Source organism: Mandrillus leucophaeus, unplaced genomic scaffold, assembly GCF_000951045.1.
Source record: "Mandrillus leucophaeus isolate KB7577 unplaced genomic scaffold, Mleu.le_1.0 Scaffold297, whole genome shotgun sequence".
NCBI lineage: Eukaryota > Metazoa > Chordata > Mammalia > Primates > Cercopithecidae > Mandrillus > Mandrillus leucophaeus.
The window spans coordinates 1,419,149-1,434,336 of NW_012103109.1; the positions used below are offsets into that span (position 1 = coordinate 1,419,149).

The 15,188-nt window shown below is 49.0% G+C and overlaps 1 protein-coding gene across 1 annotated transcript in view; it reads left to right on the forward strand.

Moving 5' to 3' along the window:
* The window catches only part of ACAN (aggrecan), an 80,856-nt gene continuing 65,668 nt past the window's right edge, over positions 1 to 15,188 (forward strand). The window contains exon 1 of the mRNA XM_011986342.1: positions 1 to 67. The gene's annotated coding sequence lies outside the window, so the exon portion shown is untranslated. The remainder of the gene's footprint in view (positions 68 to 15,188) is intronic.

Sequence of the window (15,188 nt, forward strand, 5' to 3'; positions counted from 1 at the left end):
AGCCCCCAGCTGCCTCGCCAGGTGTGTGGGACTGAAGTTCTTGGAGAAGGGAGTCCAACTCTTCAAGGTAACTGTCTCCTTCCCTCCAGAGCGAGGCTCTCTCCTAGGGCGCCCGGCGAGCCAGGAACCTGGCTGAGGCTGCACGCCCCGGGGCTGGGGGCTGCACTGCCTCGGTGTCCGCCCTGGAGCTATGTGTGCCGGGGGCTCTGGACATCCACCGGCTGCGTCCGCGGTGGAGTTGAGCAAACTTTTTGGCTGTTGCAGACTCAGTGAATGGGGCAAAGGAACACGTGAGGAGGGGCACTTGTCTCCTAGTCCGCCAGGATGAAGGAACAAGGGATCCTTTACTCCAAACCCCCATGTGATTTTAAATGGTAGGGTCTGGAAGGACCCATGGTTAACAGAGTAGCAGCTTCACAGTCAAGGGAATGTGGGTTCAAATCCCCGAGGTGCTACTTTTGAGCTGGAAGATGTGTTTCACCTTCCTGAGCCTTGGCCTGCCCTCTGTCAGCCGAGAAGGAGAAGGCCTTCGCGAGGTCTGGAGGAATAAATGAAATCATATGGACAGTATGTCAGGGACACGGCGGGTCCTAAGCGGAGGCTAGATAGCCCATCCTTGGCCACTTGGCTTACTCCAAGGACCAGAGTGCCTTAAGTGTCTGCCCAGGGGAGATTGGCAGAACCTGGGACAGAGCTACTGAACTGCCAGCAGGGGAGAGGAGAGTAGTGCCCTGAACACACGGGTGTCCAACCAAGAAGGGGCATTTCTCAAGGAAGAAAGGGGAGAGGAGTTGAGGACACACGCCCACGAGCGGCTTTTCCGTCTGTGGGTGCGGTTTTTCCGTCTGTGGGTTCCTCTGCAAAGGAAGTCAGTGCTGGTGGAGCAGGAGCTCTTTCCAACCCTGGGGTTGGGTTGGAGGCTGTCAGTCTGTCAACTGAACCACACTCTAGGCAGAGCAAGCTGCGGGGGTGGGGGCTTGTCTCTGGTTGTGAGACAGGATCCAACCCAAACTTTTCCATCATTATCCTCCTTTCAGTCATGAGCTGGGTTCTGACAGGATCCTGCTAGGGTTTCACCATGAAGAAGCTGGAGGTCCAGCATGTTGACTGATATGTAAATTCCGGTTCTGTGGGGGTGGCAGCCAGGAGGAAAATACAAAGCTGAATTGGGTTAGCATGGTGTTTTGGGGTCCTGGGAGCTGCAGTGGATGGGTGTCTGAGGGGACTCTGGACCTTGAAAATGCACCCACCTTGTCTGACGAGGAGGGCAAGTGGACCCAGAAAGGTGCAATGAATTTCTGAAGGTTGCACTGTGATTTAGGGGCAGGGGCAGAACTAGAATCCAGGTTTTCTGAGGCCATAGTCAGTCCCTTGTCCTGATTTAAGAGTCCAGAAGTCTTGGGTTCTAATCCTTACCTCTTTCTTGTCCTGGGTTGCCATGGACAAGGAGCAATCAGCTTGCCCATGCACCCTGGGCAAGGTGGGTTTGGAGGCTCTATGAAGATACGGTGTAGGAGTGTTGGCTTGTCAATCTCAGGATCCAGGGAGAAACTGCGGGAAATGGAAAGGCAATGGGGAAGAAAACCCCGAAGCTTGTTGGAAGAGGAAGCATTGAGTGGGAGTGGGAAGGGGAGGTTCTAACCTGAAAGAAAGATTGCAGAAGAGTAGATCTCCCCAGTTTAAAAAGTTTCAGAAGAAGGAATTGTCAGAAGGAAGAAAATATCTCTTAGAGAGATACTGGAATTCCGCAGGTTACCTTGAACTGTGTTTCATTTAGATATACTTATGTGTAGTTTCTAGTGCTGTGCCTGGTATTTTCATTCATTCTCCACTATCTGCTGAGCGCCACCTAGGTGCCAGGCTTTGTGTTCAATGCTGGCCCACAGCAGATACTCAATAAATAGCAGATATGAGATGACCCAAGCAAAGGGCTTAGCATAGTGCCTGGCACTGGGCAAGGACTCAGTAACTGTTTGATATTATTAATATTACTATTATCATTCTTAATTCTAGCAGAAATTTGAATGTTTTTCTTTTCCTAGAATATTCCATGAAAATCATACTTAAATGGGAATGTTTTGTTTAATGTTTGGAAGCCCTCCTCATACCCAGGCACACCTCTTGCCCCTGTTCCCCATCACTAACACACACACACACCCAATCCCAGGCAGCCACTCACCCCTGTATGCTGAGGCAGAGCATTCTCCTCATCTTATGCCCCCTCCCCAATTAGAGAGGGAGCTCCACGAGAGAGTTCACTCCTGAGACAGTGGGCAAGAGCCAGGAGGGTGGACAGCCTGGCATGCAAGGAAAACTGGGGTTCAAATCCCAGCCCAGCCACTCACTGGCTACCTCGCTTTGATGAGGGTACTGAGCCTCCCAGAGGCTTCATTTCCTCTTCTCCAAAAAGGGGAGAAAATCCTCCAAGAAGAGATTTTTGTGAAGATTAAAAGACATAAAGTGGGTGCCTTGTCCAGCTCTCAGCAAGCACCACAAACCTTAATTCCTCTCCTCTAACAGCTCCTAAGCCCCCTCGGGGGTCACAAACCCCAAGTTATGGATAGCAAAAATTTCAAATACTTTATCTTGGTAAGAGACTGTGTGTCCTAACTTTTGGTGTGATCTTTGTTTTTTGTTTCTGTTTTGTTTTGTTTTGTTTTGTTTTTTAAGATGGGATTCTCGCTCTGTCATCCAGGCTGGAGTGCAGTGGCCCAATCTTGGCTCGCTGCAACCTCCGCCTCCCAGATTCAAGTGATTCTTGTGCCTCAGTCTCCCGAGTAGCTGGGGTTACAGGTGTGCACCCCCATGCCCGGCTAATTTTTGTATTTTTAGTGGAGACGGGGTTTCATCATGTTGGCCAGGCTGGTCTCAAACTTCTGACCTCAGGTGATCGCCTGTCTTGGCCTCCCAAAGTGCTGGGATTACAGGCATGAGCCACCATGCCTGGCCAGTGAATTTCTTTTTAATGATGCCTTCTAGTACTGGGTTCTTCCCAAGGCCCTTCTTATTGGGCCCTTAGGAGGACCTCAGCTGAGCCAAAGGAAGCCCATGAGACCCTGCCTAGAGTTCCACTTTGAGTCTGTCTTTGCTGCTGCAGGGATGTCTAGCACCAGATTTGTCCAACTGCAGGTTGTGAAATCAATTTAGCAGGGTTCTTAATAAAATAGGAAATACTAGATAATCTCATAGTGCCTCCTGTGTAGCAAAGGTAAGTATTGTTTCTGGAAACTTTTGTTTCTGTTATATATTTTGAAGCCCTCTATAAGGGTATGTGTGTTTATAAAATAAATGTATATATGCAAATATATACACTTTTGATATTTGCATATATGTATATATATGTATATTTTTTACTATATTGTTCCCAATGATGTTTCTGTCTCAGAAATTCCAGCATTGTGGCCCTAGGTGGCAGGTGCTGGGGTGTCCTTGCTGCCACTGCATCAAGTGTTGAGGAGTCAAGGCAGCTGAGGTGAAAGCTGGAGTTGGGGAAAGGCAAGTTCAAGGAAGAGGACCCAGAGTCAGAGAGGAAGCAAGGCATGGAGGACAGGTCTACTTACAAGTAGAGGAGGGAGGGGACAGGCCAGCAGCTGCCCTGGGAAAGGGGATCTGGAGCACTGCTTGGGAACAGGAGCCTTCCTCTTCTGCTGTCACGCCTGGCCTCATGGCCATGCTTCGTGTCCTGATGGTAGCTACGCTGCAGCCCTGATAACTTAAAGGAAGCCCTTTCAATGAGATGAAGGGCCTGTTTCTGTGACAGCTACTTTGGGAGTGGCTGCTCCCCTTCCGCCAGATCCAACAGGACACAGCCATCCCTGCGAGGGAGTCTGAGCCCCTGGACACAGCTGAAGAAGGGCCACTGGGAGGCCAGCAGAACAAGGGGAGGGCTGGAGAAGGAGCGGGAGTGCAGGCGAGAGGAGAACCAGAGAGGGGGAATTTGTAGAGAAAACGGTAAAACGGTTCCTTTTTTCAAAAGTTGAATCCAGGGCAAGAACGGAAACGGCGGAGTTTACTTTTAAAAACTCAGAGCCTCCTTGTAAGCGGTGGAGTGTGTGTGTGTGTGTGTGTGTGTGTGTGTGTGTGTGTGTGTGTGTGTGCATGCGCGCTGGGAGGGCGGGCCCTGTGGGCTGGCCAGGCCTATGAGAGGTGACTTCTCTCCCTTTCAATGGCCTTACAGTGTATCCTAAAGAAGCTTTTTGTTAAGCTCATGAATAGGTGGATTTGGGGTGTGTGATGCTGGGCATCACGATTTGGATATTTGGTTACCTTTGAGGTTACATGTTTTTCCTTTTAAGATACACACTCAAAAAAGGAGCCACCTCTTCTGTGTAGGTCGCTATTTTGGTGTATGTGGGGGCAGGGGTGCCTGTCTCTCTGTAATTGATTTGACTTGAAGGGTTAGAGTAAGAAGGAGAAACACAGGACACAGCAGGTCTGCAATGCCTGACCTAGGAGACAGTCCCCCTCGGCTCCCTGGTCTCTGGCAGTCCCCAGATCACAGATGCGCAGGGCCTTCCAGGCCTGTGATGGTCCTCGTTTAAGAGATCGCAAAAGGGACCCAGGCCCAAAGAGGGGAAGGTTGCTACCCCAGAGCAGGTTGGTAAGAATCTGGACAGGGATCTAGACCTTCAGGCTCTCATCGCAGAACATGTCGTATTCCCAGAGACCATTCATTCATTCATTCATTCATTCATTCTCCTTTCAGCAGCACTTGCTACATGCCAGGCACTGTGCTAGGCATGGATAACACAGCGGTGAATAAATCAACTCACTTTTTCTGCCCTCCACCTGCTTACAGTCTAATGGGGAAGACTGGCTATAACCAACCTGAACCTGACCCCTCATTTCTATACAGCAATGGCTCTCACCTGGGGGCTCTTTTGCCCCCCTTCCCCAGGGAACATTTGGCCATGTCTGGAGACATTTTTTGTTGTCACCACTGGAGAGTGAGGTGCTTGCTGCTAGTGTCTCATGGATAGAGCCAGGGGTGTTGTGAAACATCTTACAGTGTATAGCACAGCCCCCGCCCACATACATGCACAATAGAGAATTATCTGGCCCACAATGTCAATAGTCCCAAGGTTGAGAAACCCTGCTGCAGACCTTCATGGGCCAGGCCATGCCCAACTGTGCACAGCAGCTGGAAGAGAGGGGATAGGACAAGAAGGAGAGTTAGGTAGGCAGTGCAGAGGAGACAACAAATGAAAAGGAAAAGAAAAGTCCGAGCCCCCGTGGTAAATTAGAAAAACTGTGGGCTTTGGTAGCCCAGACTGAGGTTGGAATCCTAGCTGTATCCCCTTGGGTAAGTCAGTTATCCTCTCTGAGCCTCACTGCGTTTCTACATCCATGAGATGGACTTGTGGGACAGTTGTGAAGGTTCAAGAGAAAGCAAATAAAGGACCTGGCACAAATTAGACATACAATAAAATGGTAACTGTTATTAGTATCTTTGAGGCTATTAAAGGCCCCACTGTGGAAAATTACAGAGTCAACACGTGTGATCAGGAAGCCAAAGAAGGTTGCTGTTTGGGGCAGGGTTGCCATAGTATTCCCTCTGCTTGGGGGAGGGGCAGTGGGTGGTGTGAGCATCTTCCTCCAGTGTGTGTGGTGGGAGGAGCACTGCACTTGGAGTCACATGGACTGGGCACTGATGGCGTATGACCAAGGGGAGACTGCTTCACCTCTCAGCCTCAGATTCTTTATTTATAACACGGAGATGCTAAGCCTGCCCTCATGGGCCAAGATCCTGTGAGGATCTCCCGTCTGTGAAGGAGGCTTGTGGGGAGCCTTGAAGCCGATGCAGGCACCTTTGGTGTCTGGTGTGCCGTGTCCCTAACCCAGGGCCAGGCACATACAACAGACTAGTTGAATGAACCATAGTACTATAAATTCCTTTCAGTTCTTGACAAAGAGAGCACCAACAATACCCAGATGAGTAATCCTTCACTTTGTCATTCCTCCATCCTTTGCAAGATGTAGGGACCTCTGGTTCCCAGAATGTGCTGCATCAGGTTGCAGCACCGGGCAGCTGTGTCCTCCAGAGAGCATGGCAGATACAGCAGCTGCACTGTGACAGCCCCAAAGGGGGATCCCCATGGGGAGTGGGAGGTAGAGGAGTAGGGGTCCTCCAGAGCTGAGGTGAGCCCAGCTACTGAAAAGAGGACCAAATGAGGATCAGGACCTTGGAGATTTATCTCAATTCAGGCATGTCATTGAATACCTCCACTTTCCTATCTGTAAAATGGAGTTGAAGTCATGATAAAGTAAGGGCTAAAAGCCACTAGCCAAAGGGGTGGATCTGGGTAAGCTGTCAAGCTTTCCTGAGTCTCTGTTTTACAGAGTCATAAAACGCTGGAGCAGAAAGGGATTTATGGGTCACCACACCATCTTCTTCATTATGCAGAGGGGGAGACTGAGTCCCAGAGAGGGGAGGGCACTTGGATGGGGGTCACAGGCTGCTCTTGCACCGAGGCTTCTGAGTCTCCTCCCTTCACACCATGCTAGTCCCATTCAAGCCAGTAAAGGGAAGCGTCGGATCACAGCAATGCTGTGACATCCAATCAGAACCCAACTCTAAACAGACTTGGTCTTGGGTCGCCCATTGTCCACCCTTGGGACACCTTCTGACTCTGTCTCTCCAAATCCTCGCTGTTTCCAGGGCTACTTTTGGGAGAAACAAAAAACAAAAACAAAAAAACAAAACCTCTAGAAGAGAAATGTGTAAGGCAAGTCAGAGCTCAGCCTCCCATCTCCCTCAGAAAACCTGGCCTCACCTCAGCTGCCGTCTTGGGTCCTGTGTAGGGGATTTTTCCCAGCAACGTCCGGACCCTTGGCCTGACCCTCCCCTCACTCCTTCCCTCCCCAAGCAGATGCTCCCTGTCTCCCCTCCAGCCCATCTCACTTTGACCTGCATATCCAGATGGCTCAGGGAAAGCCTGGATTCTAGGATGACTCAGGCAAGAATGTAGTAAATGTTTTTCAACGTCACAAGACACTGAAAAGGAGACCTGGAGGCTGTCATTAGAGTTAGCCTTCAGTCCCTAAAATTAGCTGCATCTGAGGAGCTTTTCAAAAATACGGGTGCCTGAAGCCCTAATGTGACCCAGGAGATTCTGCTTCAGTGGGATGGGGGTTTGGGGGCGGGGAATCTGTGGGTTTCAAAATTGCCCCAGGTGATTCCAATGTGGTCTAGTTCATCAACTCCTAGTTTAAAGCCCAAAACAGTTCCTCAGAGTGTACTGGGCTCTAAGCTCTTCTCTCTACCCCTGCCTCTTGGGCCACGTGCTCTCTTCCTTCCCTAATGGCAGAATTACAGCCACTGCCCCCAGTTTGTCTTTTAGGAGAGTGAGAAGGTCATGGCCAGCTTCTCCTGTCTCCACTTCCCTGCCTGAGACAGGGTCCCTTTCTCCCTTGGTTCTCCAAGGTGGTTTCTACAGAACACACCTTCCAAGGCCAGCAACAGGCTTTGTAGTTGAAAAGGATCTCATCCCTCAGAGAAAGTCAAGGATGAACAAAATTAACTCTAGTTAATTTTGGGTCCCTTCCCTGCAGGGCTTCTCAATATGCTGATGGACCTTGGAAATCTCCACCAAGTTTTTCAAATTGAATTTGTCCACAAAGCTCTTTTTTCCTACAGCAGATGGAGGGACTTGAGCCTAAAGAGATGCTAATCTAGGCACTGGCCCAGGTTGAGCCTGCAGCAGGAATACAGCAGCTGCACCCGGGCCAAGGGGCAACCCAGGGAAAGGGGAGACCCTACCAGGTAGGGCTTAAAATCCTAAATCTCAAATGAAGTCACTGACCCAGCAAGCGCTCTCACATCTGTAACCTTCTCTCTAATGCTGGGTACTCATTTTCTTCCCTTTTTCTCTGGATTAGAAGAAAACAATGAGGTGGAGCATTCAATGGAGTTCACTGTGGGATGGGGTGGGGCTCTGACCCCTCAGCAGATTCCTGCCTCTCCACTTGTTCTCTATCCAAACCTGGCCACCTGCCTCTCCTATGTGAGCTGAGGACCTAACCCTCTGTTGTTCCCTGACCTGTTGGGTGACTCCAGTGGGTGCCAGTCCCCTGGAAGACTTGGACTAGCACCAATGGGGGTGAACAGCGGCCCCGGGACTGAGTAAAGAGGTTGCCTGCTTGCATGCTTGTCTCTGTCTCCTGACTCTACTGCCCCATCCGTGGGCATCACCCCCACCCCAGACTCACGTGACCCAGCCAGGGGCTTTGTTTTCCCCCTTCCCCAGGCTATGTATTCCCCCTAAAGCAGTCTTGTTCTGTTATTCCTACTTGTTTCCTAAATACAACCCATGTGGGTCTCTGTTGTGACTTGTTAATGTTTTGACAGAGGGTCACCTGGTGTGGGAGACCTGATTGCTTAGATTGCCTTCACACCCACTCCTGAGCGGGAGGAAGGTTAGGAGTGGGGGTGGCTTCATTAGCGAAGGAGGAGCCTCACACTGGGTTAGTGCCTTGGCCTCCTGCAGCCCCATCTAGGCCCTCCCCATCTGCCCTTCTTTCTGGATCTGCCTTCTCAGTGACCCAGGGACTCCCAGGGTTTGCGCACAGCAGGGTCAGCAAGACTTGTATACACCAGATAAGGCTCTGATGCTTCAGTGGCTGGAAAACAGGACTCCCACCCCCTCCTAAGTCACTGCAAGTACTATGTAGAATGGCTCGCCCTTAGATGCACACAGCAATTGATCAAGGTTATTTGCATATCCCTTCTCAGCACCCTGGGGATTGCAGAGGCATTTAGAAGACCTTAGAGATGGTCCTGTCTCACTTAAAATCAAGCCCAATCCCCAGCTTTGGCCCACAGGGTGGTATCCCCTCCTCCTCACATCACTGTCCCCTCCCCCACTGCCCTGCAGCCCCTGGCCTCCCACTTCCTTAAGGACTTTTGCCCTCTCTGTCCCCCTGCCCAGGTGCTCTTCCCACAGGGCTTTGCATGGCTGGTTTATTCTGGTCATGCAAGTTCAAATGTCACCTCCTCTTGGGGAACTTTTTTTTTTTTGGCCCACCCAATTTAAAGAAAGCAAACACCAAACACCCCCACTCCCATCGCCTGCATTTTCCTTTAACTTATTTCTAGAAATTTTAGCTGGTCAGTTTCCTTGGTGATTCTCTGCCCTCTCCTGAGCTCCACCAAGAGCACCCCTTCTCACTGCCCTTGGTGAAGTGAGAAGATCACGGCCAGCTTCTCCTGTCTCCACTTCCCTGCCTGAGACAGGGTCCCTTCCTCCCTTGGTTCTCCAAGGTGGTTTCTGTAGCACACACCTTCCAAGGCCAGCAACAGGCTTTGTAGGTGAAAAGGATCTCATCCCTCAGAGGAAGTCAAGGATGAACAAAATTCACCCTAGTTAATGTTGGGTCCCTTCTCAATATGCTGATGGGCCTTGGAAATCTCCAGGCAGCAAAAGCTGCATGGGACATGAGCCCCATCTGTCTTGGTCACTCTGTGTCTCCAGCACCTAGGAAACGCTTGGCACACAGTAGGTGCTCAGGAAATTTTGTTGGCTGGACAAATAACTTCAGAGCTTTTCCAACCATGCTTCAGAGTCCGTGGGGGTCAGTCCATGATACCTCATGGGGGCTAGAGAGGTGGGTCAAGAAGGGCACAGCCAGATTCTATTAGAACATCTCCAGTTTTCTGTCTTTTGGAAGCCACTGATATGTTGCACTCTGCTCTTGTCACAGACAAGAAATCTGGGACTTAGAAAAGAATATGTCTTTACTCTGGCCATGGCTCAGGGACTCTGCACAGTCAGAATGGCCACCACCTGGGTCAGCTCATGTTCTGCCACCAGTGACCCAACTGAGGAGAGGAATGGCCACTTCCATATGCCAACCCCTCATCTGCCCAGCTTCTCTCAGTAGTTCATGATGACTTGAACATCATCAGGGAGGAGCTTCTTTTAGGAATAAATGTGTATTTTTAGGTGCTACCACCTTTGGGGCTTTATCACTACTGGGCTACCCAACACGTGCCAGAGCTGTCTTTCACCTCATTTCCTTTATATCTTTTGAGCCGCAGGGTCCTAGCGCCTCTGTGCCACAGTAGGAAGCAGGCCAGGCACTGGAACTAGGATGGAGAATAAGGTGTGGTCTCCCTGGCTACTCAGGCTTCATGACTGTGTAGATCTCAGTGGGCACATCTTCTCAGCCATTGGGATCCACACTGAATGTCTGTCGCCTCACCTCTGGACTTATCTGCATCTGTCCTCTCTGGCTCCATATCCCGGGGGCCTCCCCTAACCCTCCAGCTCCCTCTGGTCTTTCCTCAGTTGTGATGGTGACTCTGGCACATTGGCACCTACATTTTTATTCCCAGTTCCCTTCCTGATAACATCTAGTGCTTAGACTCACAAAAGAATCCATTCAGCCATTTTCTTCCAGGAGTGGATGGGATAGAAGGGCTCCAAGCTCACCAAAGTGACTTCATCAGTAGCCACCTCATCAGCAGTGTGACCTTGACAGAGTTGATTAGTCTTGCTGTGTGTGCCTCGTTTGCCTCATCTGTGAATTGGGTATAATGACTCCTTCCCGATAGATTTGTTGGGAGGGTAAAATGAGATAGTATAGCTAAACCACAGTACCTCCCACAGAGCAAGGGCTCTCAAAACAGTAACTGCTGTAAATCATGAATATTCGCAGACCCATTCCCGGTATTTCTGAACCTGAATTTTTGTTGGATGATCATGTCTTAGCTGTGACTGCCTCCTCTTGCCCAAACTGAAGTTTCTCAGCTGCTTTTCTGCCCCCTTATGCTCTTAAGATAGTCTTACCATCCTGGAGCAGAAAGGGGCCTCAGGAATGCAATAAGAGCCACATGCTGTCTGCCACCCTGAAGCTAGCTGAGCGACAGGGCAGATGGCGAAAGCCAGGGCTGGCTCCTGATAGGCCTGGGAAGGCTGGCTCCTGATAGGCCTGGGAAGGCTGGCTCCTGATAGACCTGCAGCAGGTTCTGCTGTACACAGGGCTCCCACACTGCATCACTCCAGAGGGCGCCATTCCATCGTGGTCCATGGGAATAGCGACTCCTCGAGTTGTGCAGTGTGCAGCCTTTGCGATTGATCATACCAGCTCCTTCAACCATTCTCTGGGACTGCACTACAGATTTCGCACTACAAAGGCTTGATCAACAAGAATTGCTCTTCAGGTGCCTAGCTGCTAACCAGCATGTCCATGCTATCAGGGGGCTTGTGGGGCAGGAGGTGCTGGTGTGAGGCTGGGGGCTGCCTCTGGCCCTACCGAATTTTGCCTCCATCTCCTGTCCTCCTCTCCTGGGACTAGGGAGTGGGGAACCCTAAATGTACCAGAAGAACCTTTGGTGGTTCTGAGCCAGTTAAGGTGGCTGAAGAGACTCCGTTCTATCTCCAGCTGAAACTTTGTTTTTTCTTGTCCTGTGTGGACCACAGGAAAAAAAAAAACAAAACAAAACAAAACAAAAGACGCACTGAGTCCAGACAGGACAGAAATATGGAAGAAACATTCACTTCTGGGTTTTTGCTTAATAAAAGGAAGGATCTGGAATCTGGAATATGGTTCTCCCCTCTCCTGGTTCCGCTAGAAATAGAGAGCCCATGTTGTGTATCAGTGGGAATGGAAGGGGAGGTCATGTGGTAGCTTGAGGGTCAGGAAGCCAGGCCAAGAAAGCCACAAAGATTGGATTCCAAGTAGAAGGGCAAGACCAGGCACGGTGGTTCACGTCTGTAATCCCAGCACTTTGGGAGGCCGAGGTGGGAGGATCGCTTCAGGTCAGGAGTTCGAGACCAGCTTGGGCAACACGGCGAAACCCCGTCTCTACTAAAAATATAAAAATTAGCCAGGTGAGGCAGCAGGCGCCTGTATCCCAGCTACTTGGGAGACTGAGGTACGAGAATTGCTTGAACCCAGGAGGCGGAGGTTGCAATGAACTGAGATCACACCACTGCACTCCAGCCTGGGTGACAGAGTGAGACTCCATCTCAAAAAAAAAAAAAGTAGAAGTGCAGAAGAGAAACATCTAAAAAAAAGAAATCAAGAACAATTTCAAGACATGTTCTGTCTCCACTGATTTAAAAAAAAGAGAGAGAGATTTAGATCAGACGTAGGAAATAGTTTTCCTGAGAAATCTAAATGACCCTGAGGTTGATTACCAACTAAAACTGGGGACTCTTGTTTATAAAGAAGTTTTTAGATTAGTAGTAGTAGTATAATAAAAAGTTACCCTTTGTATTCACTTCCTAGGCCTGCCATAACAAAGTACCACAAACTGAGTGGCTTCAAAAAACAGACATTTATTGGCTCACAGTCTTGGAGGCCAGAAGTCTGAAATCAAGGCGTTGGCAGGGCCATGCTCCCTCTGAAACCTGTGGGAAATCCCTCCTTGCACCTTCCTGGCTTCTGGTGGTGGCTGTCAATCTTTGGTGTTCCTTGGCTTGCAGCTGCATCACTCCCATCTCTGCCTCCGCTGTCACTTGGTGATCTCCCTGTGTGTCTGTGTTTCCACAAGGACATCTTCCCCTCCAGTAAGGACACCAGCTATATTGGACTAAGGGCCCAGCCTAACAACCTCATCTTAACTTGATTACATGCGCAAAGACCCTGTTTCCAAATAAGGTCACATTCACAGGCACTGGGGGTTCGGGCTTAGACATAACGTATCTTTTTTTGGTGGGAGGAACTCAGTTCAACATATAACACCCTTCATTGACTTGCTGTCAATATATTTATACCTGTGCTTCATCAAAGGGATTTAAGGGAAGTCATTCTCTTGGGGGAGATGGATTAAACAAATGATGTACTCTCCCATCGGTCAGTGCTTTTATGCTAACTAGAGACTGGGCATGTTGAGGAGAAAGGGTATAAAGGCCATTGTATGATCTGAGCTGAACTCTGGTGTGCACATACTTCACACTGAAGCAGCAGAAAGCTCTATAAAGTAGGTCTAATTATTCCCATTTTCTAGATAACAACACTGAGACATAGCTGGTAAGTGGTAGGGCCAGGACTTGAACTCATGATTATCTGATTCCAAAGTTCATGGTTGCCTGGCTATCCCATGCACTATGCTTAGAGAAAAGGCAAGTTTCTCAATCTTTACTCACATACCCTGACATCTACCATGAGAAAAAGAGGCAAAGAGGCCTGTTACCCAGAATGGGTCCCATGGATCAAGGTATGTGTGTAAGGTACTGTTTATTTCAACACACCATGCCCAAGAACTTCATATGGATTCCTTCAGCTCAGAGTCAGAGCCACCTTCAGGAGACAGAGGCCGTGAGCTAGAAAAACTTTGAGCCCCAAATCTGTTGAACACAGTAAGAGAAGAAAATTCTGTTTCCCACCATCAGATTCTCAAGAGTTTTAACACACCAGGAGCCTACTCCCTCCCCAACTGAGACTTTCCTTCCCCTTCTATCCCCAGTTGGCTGCCATCTTGGTCACTGGGGAGCCCTTTGGCTTTGACATAAAACTCCTATTCTCCTAATGACCTTCCAGGGCTGGAATCTATTTTCTTCTGTGATTGTCTTGAATGTAGTTTTGTTATTGTTTTTGTTTTTGTCTTTGAGACAGAGCCTTGATTTGTCACCCAGGCTAGAGTGCAGTGGCATGATCTTGGCTCACTGCAACCTCTGCCTCCCCGGGTCAAGCAATTCTCCTGCCTCAGCCTCCCAAGTAGCTGTGACTACAGGCGTGTGCCACCACGCCAGGCTAATTTGTTGTATTTTTAGTAGAGGTAGGGTTTCACTGTGTTAGCCATGTTGGTCTCGCTCTCCTGACCTCGAGATCTGCCCACCTCAGCCTCCCAAAGTGCTGGGATTATAGGCATGAGCCACTGTGCCCAGCCAAGTGTAGATTTTTTTTAATGATATAAAATTCACCTTATTTTTAGAGACCATTTTCCTTTCAAAATGATAAAGGACATCATAGAAAGTTTAGGAAATATAAAGGTTCAAGATAGTGGCTCACACCTGTAATCCCAGCACTTTGGGAAGCCAAAGCAGGCAGATCACTTGAGCTCAGGAGTTCAAGACCAGCCTGAGCAACATGGTGAAACTCTGTCTCTACAAAAAAATAACAAAAATTAGCCGAGCATAGTGGTGCATGCTTATAGTCCCAGCTATTCAGGAGGCTGAGGTGGGAGGATTGCTTGAGCCTGGGAGGTGGAGGTTGCAGTGAGCCCAGATCATGCCACTGCACTCCAGCCTGGGCAACAGAGTGAGACTCTGTCTGAAAAAAATGAAAGGAAAGGAAAAGAGAGGGGAGGGGAGGAAAGGAAAAGAAAAGAAAACATAAAAATCTGCTATAGACTTATCACCCAAAGATAACTAGAATTAAATTTCCATCTGTCTTTCCTTTTTCCCATTGAATAGGTATACAGAAAAATAGAATAAAATTGTATTCTATGTGTTATTGTGCAGTTTACTTTTTGTGCTTAATGATATAGCATGAACATGTTTCCAAGTCAGTAAACAATTTTCCTTACTTGAGTACTCTATGTGCCAGGCTCTCTACCAGACACAGGAAGGGATAGAAAAGGAGGGATAGAAGTTTTCTCTGCTCTCAGGGAGCCCACAGTCTAGGTAGGAGAGAGGCATGTCTGCAACAAAAAGTACTTGTCAGTAGAATGCAAAGAGCCCTAATTCTTTGCCCTAGCACTGCATCTGATAACACAACTGTGAGTGCATTCTTCCATCAGGGAAAATCTGCACAGTTGCTCCCACCAAGTTTGAATGGATTTGAGGTTCAGCTGCAATGCAGTGGTGTGCCACTGGGGGAGAGAATACTTTAGTGAGAAATTCTGCAGGTTCCTCTCCTGGTAGGTATGTGTCCTCAGTGAGCCAGAGACAGGAGACCCAAATTTGCCATTCCCAGATTTGGCCCCAGTTCCCTTGTTTCTCTTATGGTGGGAGCATCTTGAGGCACCAAGCATGTGTCTGGTGTTTGATGATATTTCTTTCTCATATGATATGGCCCTCATAGCAAGCCAATTAATTTATTTGCCACTCAAATACATAATAGTCTGACCCAGCAGTGGAAGGCAGATGGTTGTATTGGATTCATTGGAAGATAACATGGGGGTCTCCAATATGGTGCCTTACTCCGAGATTTTCAGGGGAATTTTGATTGTACCTGGTTTCTGACTTGTGTGGAGCTTTAGGGGCCAACCCCATAAAGAGGTAGTTCCTCTGTAGAGTATG